Raw genomic sequence first — 16,973 nt, 5'->3', positions numbered from 1 at the left:
TTGACTATACTAAAATAATCTAATCAACCCCGATGAATTATCTTCCAAAACCACCAAGAAATGACAAGGTATGCAATTAATGCAATATCCTTTTTTTATTTATTACATTATCGACACAATACATAACGTGACTGTTATGTTAATGTAATAAAAAAAAATATAGATAGTAGAGATTGATGAAGTAAAATGTCCACTTAGCCCTCCTGGTAGCGAATAATGGAAAATAAGTCCACCTATCCCTACCAGGGGGGATAGCTTAGTAGAGATACATGATCTTTTTTTCCACCTATCACTACCGGTAGGGATAGATGGAAAAAAATCTATGCATCCCTACCAGTGGAGATAACCCGGTAGGGATAGGTGGAACAGGCGCTCTACCGCCCTAGTGGTGTAACTTGCACAATATGTGCCTATGTCGAAAATTTAAGAGCCATATGTACCTACTGTAAAACGTTGTACAATACATGTGCGAAAAGGTAATTCACCGTAAGGTAACTCCCTTCGGTCGGTAACTAACTATTAACTTGCCACTCGATGCGAATTTCCTACTCTTCGCACTTGTATCGTAATGTACTATTCTTGTTTTGCAGGACCATTTGTAAGCGTGTAGTGCAGCTTTTAAGTTGTATAAGATAAGTCCAATTTTCTTATAAAACTTCTAAACGTGAGTACCTCCTTATATATGCCTTTCTAACTCTAACCCTTTTATGTTTATTCTTTATTCCTAAATGCACTTTGCATATTAGTTGTTTGTACGTACACGACCACGAGCGCTTTAAACAAACACTCCTAGGTAACTGTATTGGTTTTAAGCTGGTTTTAAAGACTAAGTACTACATCAATATCGCTTTAATTCTTCGTGGGACCAGTCAGCCAGAACTTCTCAATCCAGGCCCTTTTAAAGTACTTACTTATTATAAGTATATACTTAACCTACCTGGACACTCATTGTCGTAGCGTAATCCAGCAATGGATTAGGTAATCCATACTTGATCCCAAATACGCACCGTAACGTAAAAAACATGGTTTTTATAAAACTGCTTCATACAAAAAGCTCACTGGTGTCCATAGAAGCCCCAGCACAACTAAAGTGGCCTGAAATAATGTCTAATTTCCCTCCAGTCGTTAACAGATTCATTTCTTTTTTTATTATTTACTGTAGCTATTTGCAGAAATTAATGGCCCACCCAGTATTTGAATGAGTCTAAGTTTAAAAAAAAAACAACACAATTTATAGAGAAACGAAGTAAATATCTCTCTAGTTAGTACATAAGTAAGTATGTCATACCATCCTTATTATTAGTGGCAGTAAAACCTAGTTTTTGCAAAGTGTTAGGGTCGATACTGGGGTCGATGCAGACGGACTGCAATTTGTATGGGAACTGTTTACTTGTAATTTTTTGACATCTATCAGTAAGGACATTTGGAGTACCATCGTCATAGTCATGTGGCAACATCGTCATCAAAAAGGCGTTTTGCACTAAGTAACAATAAAAATATGTTTTTTTTTACTGGTTTTAAGTTTTAACTCTGAAGATAGATAGATAGAAAAATTAAAAGTTAAAATCTTTCGGGTTCCTCGTGGGCACATTGGATATCGTTGTCTAAGTAACCACACCACAAGCCTTATTTGAGCTTACTGTGGAATTTAGTCAACTTGTGTAATTTAATTATGTCCTAGTGTTTGTGCGGAAAGAGAAGAGTCTTGAAATGTATTGGGCCCCATACATTCCACAACTCTTCTCTTTTCGAACAGACTCTATAATATTTATTTATTTATATCAACCCAAGCGATTAATTCTTTCGGGAGATTACTTCCAAAACTGATGTATGTTCGTAAGCCTTCAGTAAATGACACTTTTGATTACTATGTGTTACATTACGGCAAGGAAAACATCAGGCGCACCATAAGTATGCCTCAAATACCCGGCCAGGCCACCACTTTACAGTCAGTCGAAACAATTTATATGACGCACATACAACAACATATTTATACAACATGTTACATCTACCACTGAAAGTGGGGTGGGTACTCGATGTATAGGTCATACTGAGCAACTTTTACTATGGGACCAACCTCAAAATTGCGATAAGAAAATTGACACTTCCATACAAGATATCAACATCAGCCAGCCAAAATGCATGGCTGTTACAAAGTACAAGTTGCTATTCACATTGTAAGAAAATTAATTTATGCTTGCTTAACATTGATATAGTATAAAGAACTGGATACCCAATCAGCCGCCAAAAATGGCCCCACAAAAGTGATGTCAAAACAGATCATGCATTACTTTTTCGTTTAGTCTTGTTTGAAACGCTCAAATGTGAAGTTGTCAACAATTACGAAATGTGCCGTTAAAATATGTAAAAATAACAATGATAAAGCAAGGAAAAAGGATGGAATGTATTTCTTTCGGTTAGTTCTTTGGATAGCATTACATAATTTATGTAATCTGGTGGTAATTTTATGGTTTTGAATAAATTAATTTGTTAGTACCAAAGAAGGGATGTCAAGGAACAAAATTCTAATGAGTCGATGTGAGGTCAATATTTATTTTTATATGGAATTCATAAGAAATAATATTATGATTAAATTGAAGATTTCCAAGAAAACCTATGCGACGTGCAAAGTGGACTGCTATTTAATTATAGCAAGAGATAGGGGTGATGCAGTTTTAAACAAGGCAAAACGGCACTTGTGTGTTCGGCCCATTTCCCTGTTTCCGACATATACACCACCAATAAGGGCTTATATCGACTAACTGTAAATGCTAAACCTGTCGGAACACAGTGACAACCACAGGATTTTTTTTATAAAGTATAGGTAGACTTTATAAAAAAATCCAATCAGTATCTAAATTTCCCCGTGCACCCGTGCTATGAGTAAATGTAGATCTTAAATAGGTACACAGTTATTTAATAAGTAGAATTTATTTCAAGGAAATTAGTATTTAAAGACGTATACTTACGAATTAAAAATTTAATTTGTTTGAATTTGAACCACGAATTAATTTTATTTGAGCACCCGATTAAATTAAATTTGTTTTATTTATTACTTCAATTGGTTTTCCTGTACAGTAATACATATTAAAGTGTACCAAAGTGGCTCCATTCGTTCATTATTCTCGTTTGACGTTGTTTGACGTAAATACGTTACGTTTAGTGCCATCGGACTAAATTTTTTAACAGTGTTGGTACTTATGTTTGCAAATTTGACACTTAATGCTTACGACATTAAGCTCTTTTCTGTACGAAACATTTATCTTGACTCAAAATTTACGTAAGCGTTTTTATCATCAATGCAAATGGTGCGAAACGTCATTGGGATCCACATTTCTTGACGTTTTTGTTCTGCTTTGTGTGTCTATTTCTTTTATATTAAGTCAGTGTTGCTTAACAATATGTCTAGGAAATTCACAATTTCCTAGACATATTGTCATTCCGAATGATATTAGCGAGATGGCTATTGACAACAAGTACGATATCAGAGCGTCAATCTGAAACAAGGTAATTGACATATAGAACCGAAAAAATCAATATAATAGTATTTTTCTTTTTTCCAAGACACATGGGTACCTTAACTATCGCAAACAAAAACATTTTTCCTAACCACACGTAGCTGGGGTAATGAAATGCCAACTCGGCTTGTTTATTTCTCTTTGAAGAGAGATGAAAGGTGCTACGCGAATAAGAGAATATGTGTAGATTGCCATTGTATTCAAATGCGGGAATGGAGGCGTATTGATATTAAAAATGACGTGTTGATTTACATAGACATTGAAATATTCGTAATCCTGTATTTTCTCGACTACCTCAAGTAGAGTAATTTTTCGAGAAAAGTTTTTTACTTGTGATACAGGTAGATTTGTTTCAGATGTTTGATTGTTGGAAGTCGGAAGGAAGTACTTTTAATTAACATTCAGACCCCTTAAAAGTCCAACTACTTGGCAAACTTGCGCCGTAGTACACTTGTACTTACCCATATACCCACACCCATACACCCATATATTACTTGGTTACTTACCCATATTTGTGCCGCTTTCCAGAACGTTCTCCGTTTTTTTTATGGGGAACATTGCGAGAACATTTCCCGTGGTAAATAGGGAACGTTCTTGAGAATAACATACCTACCTATATATAGGTACCTACTTACCTAGATAGAGCGCGCAACAAGCATTACACTAGTGAGGAAGTTGTAATATCGTTAAGGCCGTGCATCGAAAAATAACAGGATCTTAGAAAGGTGGCAGTGGCTAGCCCCGGAAACAAACAGTAGTGATTTTCGGATATATGTTTCTTGACTATATGATAAGACATTTCGTAGTAGTCGAAACACGAATGCTTAAAATTTTCTCGATAGAAAATAAATCCAAACTTACGTGTTCATTTTTCGGTTTTAGCTTCGTGCAACTAGAAAACACATCCATATCCAGCACAACCCACCTTACAGCAAAGGTTTTCATCTCGTCTTAACTTTCAAAGAACTAAATATTAACTTATTATCCTTTACCGATGGATTTATTATCGATTTTTGATTTTATGAATTCAACAGCAAACGCCCATTTTACGCAGTTCCGTTTCTCTTTCTGTCATGCGTCAAAGTCATAAATGCATCCTTTATGCCAGTAATGTTAGATGGCCGTCGTGCCTCAAAGAGGTAAGACCTATGTCACTTCGCGCAGCGCTCCGAATTACGTAAAATTTTAATATCCAATAAACGTTGAGTCGTAACTCCATTGAGTAGTAACGGAATCGGAGGTAAACCTATGATGGTGCCTTCTTACAGGCCTATACGTTACGCATGTGTGCGTGTTTGCTTAGCTACGTCATGCTACGTCGAAATTATGCTTTGTCAGTTACAACGGGTTAGGAAATTTCGACAGATATTGAAATGTATCGGTAGCTGTTTGGTATTTAGCCATCAGAATCTAACCGTAACTTTTTGCTTTATTTTTGTTTGAAAATAAAATATCTATAAGAATATATTTTTTGCTTTTTTTCTATTGTAATGATAAAAATAAATCTAGTATGTTTCATGCTCAAATAATTTAAAATAATTGAATAAATATTAAAAACTAATTGATATTACTCGTTTTAATTATTATATTATTAAGTTTGTTTGAATAAAATATTTTATTTCAATAATACGAAAAGTTATTATATTTAAGTACCACTAAAAAAGGTCTCTACTTACAAAAACTCACTTGCACGGGCCGGGGTTCGAACCCGTGACCTCCGGTTTGAAAGTCGCACGCCACTACAATTTCACATAAGTAATTTACAATGACATGATACCGTGGAAAAAGTGAATATTACAATGTACTGTGTTACTATCATTTTATAGTTTATTTTGGCTTGACAAGGAGGAATGAGAAAAACGTGCAGAGCGAGAGGATTAAATCTCTCTGTCCCTTTCTTAAAGTAGCCAATCCTAATTATGACATCTGTTTTGATATTAATTCTTTGAACATAATTTGTCGATGTTCTTTTTTATATCATCGAGAAAGATTTTTATTAAAAAAATGTGTTGAATTTATATGTTTTATTTATGTTTTTTTGGCATAAATTTCATTACTTTTGACAAATTTTGATTGTGATGACAAACGATTTGATGTGATGTGTGAAACGAACCATGTGATCAACGATTTATCTAATAAAACTTCATTTAGTCGAAAAAAATAGTTGTCTACTACCGGGTGGAAAAAAATTATGGGCCCTGGAGGGAAAGTGCCTTAAAACCTTAAGTTTGCTCATTTTACTTAAATGAAACATTATTGTTTTTTAAAGAAACAACTGCATTCAAAGATTTTTGAAGTGAAAACTTCTTTAGCGGCGCTAGGCACTTTATGAGGTGGGGAAAAAATGATAAACTCGAGACAGCGTAAGGCGATCATGTGACCGTAAGGTTTATATGGCATTTAAATCAATAAAGAAAAACTCAATGACATTACATGAAAAAGGTTATAATCTTGTACGGGCTGAAATACGAGGATCTCACAGTATTATAACTTTATATCACTCAAATATAATTCAATAAAGCTACATCTTGATGAAATCGCTAATAAAAGTGAACTCTAGTACTGGTGAATAAAACTCAAAATATCATGACCAAATAAATAAATTATTATAATTAATAAATTTGATTTTCGAATTTTAAACAAGCTCACTGACCAGCAATTTCGGAACCAAAAGTTTTCAATAGAAAGGAGGATGGGTCAATTATACATAGTGCTGCAGACATTTTGGACTAGTCATTGAGTTTTCACTTCTGTCGGCACTCCCGGAATGCAACACGTTGTTTTTTTTTAAATTCGCTTAATCGCGCCCGGGAATCGAACCTACTTTTTCCACACTATTAAAGAACACAAATGCTTTTCTTCTGGTAACTTAAATGTTCTATCTATCTTGGTGATATGTCAATGCAATCAAATAATCTGAAAAAATAATAATAACCCAATTTATGAATTCCGTTCCTTCAGAAAAATGCGAAATGTACGTACAATTTTTAGGGATATCGTACTTTTCCCAGAGACAAATTTAGTTGGCTAAGACACATTTTCACTGATTTGGGGTCTGTACTAAAAATCTAACATAATATGATAAGGACTTAATCGTTTTAAGCTCAAGAGTGAGTTTTCCTAAAGCTTTTTCTAAAAATTATGTCTTTATTAACGTTAGGAGTGCACTGCAGCATGTCAAATGTATGCCAAAATGTCAAGGGAGAGAACAATAAATTAAGTTTAAATTCCACTTCCACTCATCAGCAAAGTGATATAAGTATATCAGCAGTTTAAAGTTATTTTAGATTACAAAATTAGCGCATCAAAAAAATCAAAGTGCATAGAAAAAAAGTCTCCTGAGTCATAATAAAATTGATGTCTCTTGGGTCACCAGAAAAGTCACCAGGGAGAACGATGACCCAAATCACATTTAAAAGAAAATGTAAATTTTGTGTACTACCTACGAACATTTTTCAAAAAACTATGTTTTTATAACATATTAGACCCAGGATAGATCTAATACCTCTTTTCGTACCCCGGATAAAATGGTCGGCGACTAAAAAAGTAACTGAAACGTTACGTTATTAGGTTCACGATGCCGCGTTGTACCCTTGCCTTCGTTGCGATATGTTTGGTAAGTCAGGAGACTTAAAAAATGAGCCATGATTTTGGGACATATTAACAAATATTTTTTTGAATATATATTAATTTTAGCGGACTGTAATAATTTACCAGTTAAATTAGATGTAAATACCTTTTTAGTTAATCGTTAATATGATATATTAGTAGCAGTAAAACACTTTATTGTACAAAAAGACATATAAAACATGAAAAAACACACATCCTTCGTATATGGTAGAATATATTTTTCACACTTATAAGTAAAAACCAAAACCGATACGCGATTGGGATACGCTCTTTTTGTATGGGATAAAAAAAAATTCTCCTGGGTCACCAAGAAAAATCGACATATTAAAATAATTCAGTTCGTTTTTAAGTTCTAGTCAGATTGACTTTTTGGTTATTTGAGATAAATTACAATAACGCTTAGATTTGAAAAACATGATTTTCTATTTTGTTGCGATCGACCCGGGTAATAAAAATACGGCGAATTTGAACTTTTGTTTGTTGTCGTTGTAAAATGTATTAAAAAATAATGTAGGCACCCCTGACAATTGAAATTCAAAATTATCCAGAAAAAGCGGCCAAGTGCGAGTCGGACTCGCCCATGAAGGGTTCCGTATTTAGGGGATTTATGACGTATTAAAAAAAAAACTACTTACTAGATCTTGTTCAAACCAATTTTCGGTCGAAGTTTGCATGGTAATGTACATCATGTATTTTTTTTAGTTTTATCATTCTCTTATTTTAGAAGTTACAGGGGGGGGGGGGACACACACATTTTACCACTTTGGAAGTGTCTCTCGCGCAAACTATTCAGTTTAGAAAAAAATTATGTTAGAAACCTCAATATCATTTTTGAAGACCTATCCATAGATACCCCACACGTATGGGTTTGATGAAAAAAAAATTTTTGAGTTTCAGTTGTTCTAAGTATGGGAAACCCCCAAAAAAAAATTTTTTTTTTCTATTTTTGTGTGAAAATATAATGCGGTTCACAGAATACATCTACTTACCAAGTTTCAACAGTATAGTTCTTATAGTTTCGGAAAAAAGTGACTGTGACATACGGACGGACAGACGGACAGACAGACAGACAGACATGACGAATCTATAAGGGTTCCGTTTTTTGCCATTTGGTTACGGAACCCTAAAAATGAGTGTTTCAAAAAGGCACCCTGTATTCCTTACATACCTAAATAATCTCTTATTCAATAAAACATATAATTACTAAACACTGTGATTTATTTCAAATAAATGCAAATCGATCGGATAAAAGATATTAATACCTACCTATACAACAATGAATACGAGTACAGTCAGCTGCAATAATATGTTACACACCGAAGGCCGTTTTGCGGTAGATCATGTTAGATCTTATTTGTAGAGCCATAAGAGCGTGTCACATATTTTTGCGGCCGTCGAAGAGTAACATATTATTGCAGGTGACTGTACCTATGAAAAATTCGAGGGTTAATAAAAAGCATTTCAACCAAAGCATTTATAATAATAACGACCATGGACGCCTGCAACCCCAGGGTTATTGTAACCCCATAACAATAAGGTTGAAATTTGCATTTAGTGACCGCAAAGTCAGGTGAGCGTAATCAAGTAAATCTGTTTTCATCATATTTTATCAAAAATAATCTCTTTTCTGTTCTTGTGCTATTTTCTTATTATCAATACTCTTAACTTATATGCTATATACGCTGCTGCTTCTATGATGTTAACATCTTCCAAAACAACAATAAATATGCAGGTTTATGAATTAATTATTTTATTGTTTGCTATTATGAACAAGTAACAACGCCATCTGTTTCAATTTTTTCCGAATTTAAGTTTCTGGCCGACCGCAGCGACCACGTATAATGGTAGTTAACTTCTGTAACGTTAGATGGTGCTAAAAGGTCACACAAACTTCACGTGCGGCGCGAAGCGTTTCCATGTGTGCGTGTTAGCGGGGAGGGAAGAACTAGCGGGCGTGGTTTACGAAGCGCCAGACGCGGCTGCAGTAGGCCCTTAAATATTCAATTCCCATTCCCGCACTAGTTTTAATTACCTACATTGAGTATACCCGAATTCACTTCGTATATTTTGGCTGTTTATAGCACGTTACCAATCTTCTACTTTGTACATTAAGTGGACACTGCAATACCGATTGTTTCTAAGCTTCCAAACCACACTTTTGATTGATTGATTGACATAAACTGATTGATTGATTGACACTTTTCTCCGTCGTCGGAGAAGCATAGTCTGATAGTAACAGCTTGTATGACGCGGGTAGTTGTCAATGAATTCATTGGTCATTTGCAAGGTGTCGTGCAATAGCAAACCAGCTAATAGAAGAAACAAACGGTGAAGAGGGTCCGCATTTAAATGTGAAATTATTATTTGAAGACAAACTTGGCCTATTTAAGGCCCTATTGTTTAATATTAAACGTCTGAGGGCGAATAGAGCAAATAACGAAACATTAGAACGAGGAAAGTTTGATTAGTATTTGTAAAGGAAACTAAATAATTATTTCGTATGTTACCTACATAGAGAGGCATTAATTGACATAGTGAACTGACCAAAGAGATAAGATCTACTAATGGAAAATTTATGTGTTTAGTATATTTATATGGCCCAAATCCCTAATTCACATGTCCAGCATTGTCCAATGCAATTATTTCCAATTTGATAAATAACAATACGCGTCGTACGGCTACGCTATGTAGGATTTATGCCGATTTGATGGCATAACAATTACATTCCGCGACTGTACTACCCGAGCGGAATAAATTCCCCGGTACGAGTATTGTTCTAATCCGCAGACGCTCGTACAATGATACAGAAATAATTGATCCATCTCTTAATATCTTTGGGACCGTCTGGCGCTTTGTAGAGAATTACGTTCCTTTTACTTTTCTAGACATCTGCAAATTACTTTAGCTCTTGTGTTTTATAACTAATGAGAATGATCAATCACACGTCGCGCGTCGTTGAGGCATTTGTGTTTCTGCGCCCAAATGTTGGCTTTTCAAAACGTTTTTGTGTAACCGCTTGCTGATTTAGGCTGCTTGGAAAATATATTAAAGCTTTGTTAATATGTTACATAACCCATGTGTCCCAACGTACAATAATAATTGTAGTTATTGAACGTGTATTTAGTTAGTAAGTACGATTCTTTTTTCGATAGTCGTGGTATTACGATATTGCATTAGGTATTGGCGAAAATAGTTAATGTCAACAGACGAAGGTACCTATAACTAGGGCTTTATTAGTCTTGTAAATTGAGCTTAATTAAGTTTTGTTCGATATTTACCTGACGATGAAGAAAGTCCTTTATTAATTAACATTGACAATAACAATTTATGATTATTGAACAAAATTTTCTCTAAAATAATCTAACAGATCGCAAGATCTTTTACGAGGACGGGTACTGTAGATGACATACTAATATTCCTTCTCTTAATGTTCTTGCCTAAGCTTTCGTTGTTTCGTAGAACGGCCAATATTTCATTCTTAGATATACCGTAAATTAGTTTTGTCTTGTCCGAATTAATCCTAATTTACTTATTTTCTTGCTAACTTTACTTGTCGGGTGACCTCAATTAATTTGGTTGGGATTAGTTCAGGTCCATTATCGTTTTTTAACCTATACTAATAAATGAAATTTAAAAACAAATGTACGTTTTTAGATTAAAAAAACTGTAAATAACGTTGGAGCATAAGGAAGAACATTAGATTTCTGTAAATAACATTTGATTAAAAGGTTATGTAAGTCTTTTTTGACTACTTGATGCCCCTTGCACTTCTTACAATGCCTTCTCGAGAATATTGTATAAGTTGGTAGTTTGTTTGTTTATAATTTTATAATATACCAACTCAGATATACCGCAAAAATAATATCTTGTAGAACACGATGGTCTTCATTATATGCCTACCACTTATGACGAGCCTTTAATGTAAGCTTTCATAAGATATCTATAAATAACTATAGGTACATATAAATATAACGAGCTGTCTAAAAACAATCATGTATGTAATATAGTACTTACCGCTAGGACCCATTGTAGGTATAAAAATCGTGCAAAATATGTCATAAAATCTTAATTTCCTAGTCCTAGTTTCCCCTGTGGGTTAGGTCAGATGGCAGGGCACGTGGTCGAATGCTGATAGCGACCCTGCGGCACCCCATCTAAAGCGGAGTCGGCACTCGTTGGTGGTTTTAGACGGTAGTCCTCCACTGGTTAGTCCGTCATCCCCCCTGGTTCCCCCGGACCAGGTGGCATGCGTAAACGCATTTCCCCAACGTAAAAAAAAAAAAAAAAAAAAAAAAAGGTCAGATGGCAGGACCTTTAAAAACTAGTGCCGCCGCCAATTTTTGAGATATGGTTACCATAGCCCGGACTCCTTTACGGCTACCATCAGTTTGGCACTGACATAAACGCCGTTTATAAACGTAATTTACTTTCTATTCATCTCGCTCGTACTCGCATATTAGTGCAAACGAGATGTATCGAAAGTAAATTACGTTCTCGATAGCGTAAATGTCAGTTTTGACACTGTCAGTGACTCATAGTATGGGCTCTTCAGACTGCAACCAAGTAAGTAGCATTTAAGCAGATTTTTTTTGAGTAAAGTTGGTAAGCATCACACAATTCGACTAATTTGATATCGCATATATATCTTCGCAGACGTTTACGTGTTGACGTGATGGATTACTGCTGCTTCGTAGGTTTGATTATTGATCAGTAAATTACTGCACTATAATATTAATGCTCTCGAATTCACCGAGAAGTGTATCTACACGATCAAGAGCAGTAGCAACCGGTACGTTAATAATTTATGTACGAAATGTAGCTACCCGTTTCCATCATCATATTATATTGTTTTTTTTTTTTTTTTTTTTTGCGGACCAAATCTAACGACTTTTTAAATAGTGTAATAAATGCTAATTATGATTTAATCTGTTTATCTGAAACCTGGCTTAACTCCGATTTCTTTAGCAGTGAATATTTCGATGGTAGGTATACTGTGTATAGACGGGACCGTGCCGGGAGTGGGGGACGGTGAGGTGGTGGAGTGCTGGTGGCGGCGCGCCGGGGCCTCTGCGTGACCCGCCGCGACGACTGGAGCGCTGCGCCGCGGCATGAGGAGCTCTGGATCACCGTTTCCCCGGCCCCCGCCACCCGCGCACCGCGCCAGCCCGACATACATATAGCTTGCGTATACTTCCCGCACAATGATAATCACAACTCGTCACTAAGTAGTTTTTTCGATAACGCATCTATCTTAATGCATAATAACCCTGACAATATTTTTGTTTTTCTCGGGGATTATAATATTTCGCACGCTACTTGGGGCACAAGTTCTAATGTCGGAAACTACCTAACACTAGGAGCTAGTGATAACAGAACGGTGCTTCTTTTGTCCGATTTTATGGCCTTAACAGGTGTACGCCAATATAACTCTTGTACTAATGTGAACGGGCGGATCCTTGACCTTGTAATGTCTAATGGTAACTGTTCTGTTGCTGCGAGCCCTTCTCCACTCACCGCCGAAGACCCTCAGCACAGGGCCCTACATATCGAACTAGCCTTATCAATTTCGTCATATTTGCCCGAACTGAGGCCAAATCCAGGTGTCAAACCAATGTTTCACTCTGGGGATTATGAATCAATTCGTAAAGCCCTTTCTGATACTGACTGGTCTTGTTTAGAAAATTTAAATGCTAACGAGTCTGTGGATTATTTGTATTTTGTTATAAATAAACTGATTTTAAAATTTGTACCTCATAAAAGCATATGTCACAACTCTGGTTATCCTCCATGGTTTTCACGCAGTTTAATTAAAGTTCGTAAACAAAAAATATTGGTTCACAAAAGATGGAAAATCTATAACAACCCCCTAGATAGGGCTGAGTTTGTATATTTAAGAAAAAGAGAACATAAATTAGCAACTGAATGTTATAACAAATATATCTCATTGGCCGAAGACATAATATATAAATCGCCTAAATACTTTTGGTCATTCATTAAATCTAAATTTCCTGTTAATATTATACCTGACCAAATGTCATTTAATGGGGTGACCGCTAGTGATGGGGAAGCCATGAGCAATCTTTTTAATGATTATTTCAATTCTGTGTTTGTACCCGTACCCGCCCCTAGTGATGGACAGGGGGCGCTGTTGTCGCACTGCCCCTATGATAACTTAATTGATCTGTGTTCTATTAATATTACAGAAGATTTGGTCTACAAGCACTTGAGTGGTGTTAACGTTAAAAAGGGTAGCGGTACTGATTTTATTCATCCCCTCTTCATTAAGACATGTGCTAAGGAATTAACCATGCCCATAACAAGAATTTTCAAAAAGTCTATCTCGTCAGGAACCTTTCCCGAGTTATGGAAGAAGGCCTTAATAACCCCGATTCACAAGGGTGGTGATTGTCAATTAGTTACTAATTACAGGCCAATCAGCAAATTAAATATATTTGGAAAAGTTTTCGAAAAAATTATCACTAATGAAATAACTGGAACGATTTATCAGCACATATCAGAACATCAGCACGGTTTTTGCCGTGGTCGCAGTGTTGACACAAACCTTCTCAACTTTTCTGACTTTATTCTAAATAAAATTTCTTCCGGCTGGCAGGTGGACGCCGTGTATACCGACTTCTCTAAATGTTTCGATAAAATTAACCATTCCAAATTAATCACGAAGCTCGAGAAGCTCGGTATTCACGGCGACCTCCTGAGATGGATAAAGTCCTATCTAAGTAATCGGAGCCAGGCTGTGGCGCTGAAGGGTTACACTTCCCGTTTTCTTCCGGTGCCGTCAGGGGTGCCACAAGGCTCCCACCTTGGCCCTCTCCTTTTCATTTTATATGTAAATGACATGGCAACCTGCTTCAGAAACTCCGAACACCTTGTTTACGCAGATGATACAAAGATTTTTAAAGCTATATCTTCTGAAGCAGATTGTCATAGCCTACAACATGACCTTGACAGTTTTTATGGATATTGTTCCGATAATTATTTGTACTTAAATTTAGACAAATGTTTCGTGATAACTTATTCCCGTAAACAAAATGTAATCAACTTTACCTATTCTATAGCTGGAAAGCAGATAACTCGTGTTAATTCTATTAGAGACCTAGGTATTACCTTGGACTCGAAACTTAATTTCAATAATCATATAGACAACATTTGTAACCGAGCCTATAAAAATCTAGGTATGATACTACGGATGGGTAAACCCTTTAGACGCCCCTGCACTCTTAAAATACTATTTTTTTCTTACGTGAGAAGTATTCTTGAGTTCGGTTCTGTGATCTGGTCTCCTCAATACCATGTCCATATTAATCGCTTAGAAAGGATACAAAATGTTTTCTTGAGAGTACTTTGTTACAGGACCGGTACTCCTCTGGAATCCTCAGCCAAGTCAGCCAAACATTTCAATATGATTTCGCTTTGTAATAGAAGACTCTTTTTAGATACAATTTTCTTCTTCAAAATCTTAAAAAATGAAATCAATTGCCCAAATTTGCTACAAAATATTATGTTTAATGTACCGCATCGCTCCTTACGTCCTCGTAATTTGTTTAATGTGAGTTTCGCACGTACTAACTATCATAGGCATACTTTTTTCAAACGAGTATCAAAAAACTATAATGATTATTTCTGTGACATCGATCCATTTATGCACTCTCTTCCTGTTTTAAAAGAACATACGAGATCCAAACTGTTGTTAATAACATAAATTATCAGTATAAGTAGTAGTATATTAGTTAGTATTATTAGCTATGTTTTACTTAGTTTCTTTTCGCAAAAACGCTTTTGTATCAGTTGATGTTTACATGTTTACATTATGAACCTCCAGGTCTTTTTTTTTACATATTGTGTAATCTTATCTATATTTGTTATTCATGACTGTATGTGTTCTGAACAATAAATAAAAAATAAAAAAAATATTAGAAGTAGGCAGTCACTGTGCTACCCTTGAAATAGTGTGGCTTTCTCAGCCTCAAATATGGTGCCGTCCGGCAGAAAGCATGCATATAGCTTTAACGTTTATATGAATAAATAAAAGTAGAAATACACCGAAAAGTTACCTTAAACAAAAAAGGCATAAGGAAAAGGGTATTATTACTTAGGTATTCACTGTGCCCGTAAGGAAGCCGAAAAAAAATTAACCACGCATTCCTGAGGCGGAGTTATAGATTTAATGTTATATGAACCTGGGTCGAATTACACAATAATTACATAAATTATTATGCCACCTATACTTACTACTTATAGTCGTAATTACCTATTCTGATGTAGCTTTGGCTTCTGCGAAATTTAAAGATAGGTACCTACATAAGCATTCAGTTTCCCCATGCAATATGATTATTATACTAAAACTTACTGTACGTACTGTACATGGCACAACAAACTTAGTCGTATTTATATGCTACATACGACCTTACTAAATAGATGCACAAACCTAACAAAAATAAACTTACTTACTTATAAATTATTTGACAAAATCTCTACAAAAGTCTCTGAATGCCTGTTTGATTATTGATTCTGCCAGTTAGTTGTTTTTATTTAATATTTCCTAATATTCAAAATACAATGCAAACCATAACAAGAATAGAAAAAGGCTCAGAAATTTTAGCACAGTAGGTAGGTACTTATATTTTTATGTCTAGACAATTTACGACACGAGAGTCGCATCAAAACTAACTAATCGCCGTCCGGAGAGCTCATAAATCCGTTCCTGATTGTGCAGCATACTTAGGCGGAAAACGAGCCATTTAATATAGTAGTTTATGCAACAGTGATATAATAAGGGTTCTTAAAATTCAAGGGTCGAAGTTACAAAACGAGACGTAGTCGAGTTTTGTAAAAAAAGACCCGAGAATTTTAAGAACCAATTATGAGCTGTTGCATACATTACTTTTTCTATGACAGCTGCAGCAAAAAAAAAAAAAAAGAGACCCTTGAATTTTAAGAACCAATTATGAGCTGTTGCATACATTACTTTTTCTATGACAGCTGCAGCAAAAAAAAAAAAAAAAAAAAAAAATATTATTTAAAAAAAACAGTTATTATTAAAAAAAAGAGTTATTATTAAAAAAAAAGAGTTATTATTTAAAAAAAATTGAGTTATTATTTAAAAAAAAAAAGAGTTATTATTGTAAATGAAAACATACCTCTTTCAATCAAGATGATCGGAACTTGTATCTTTAAAAAAAATAAAGCAGTTGTATTATACTCATAAGATGACTGCTAGCAGTCATCTTATGAGCCTATAGACAAAGCATTCAAATGACATTGCTTTAGATATCACTGTCAGTCATTTAATTGACACATTTAAGTGCTGGAGTAGAAAAATATACTTAGAGCATAACACGAAGTCGTTACTTCACGTAACGCATCCCTCGAGAAAAATACGTTCAAGCTAGCTAATTATGTAAGTATTGCAAGTTCTTGGGAGGACTTACCGCGGATCTTGACGATTTATAGTCGTCGTGGCCTAATTAGCACTCCTTGAAAATTTTATTTTTCCTAGATTTAACAATTCTCGTTATTCGTAGTTATTTAGTGAAGTTTACTAGACTCCATATTATGAGATGTATTATATTACGAGGTAAAATGTGTTTTGATATGATACAAAGGTATATAGGTGATATGATACAGTGTTACTTTTTACATAATTACCTATTTATCTATACCTACACTAAGCCTCGCCTTAAATGGTGTCAATATCACGAAACTCAAATTAAAATGGATTACATAGCGTCGCAACACTCCAAAAAAGATTTCCGAGCTTTTTGGAAGGCTACCAATAACACAAAGCTTCGGCCTGACTGTCCTGTA

The sequence above is a fragment of the Cydia amplana genome, chromosome 2, assembly GCF_948474715.1.
Source record: "Cydia amplana chromosome 2, ilCydAmpl1.1, whole genome shotgun sequence".
Lineage (NCBI taxonomy): Eukaryota > Metazoa > Arthropoda > Insecta > Lepidoptera > Tortricidae > Cydia > Cydia amplana.
Note: the sequence above shows the minus strand (reverse complement) of the source record.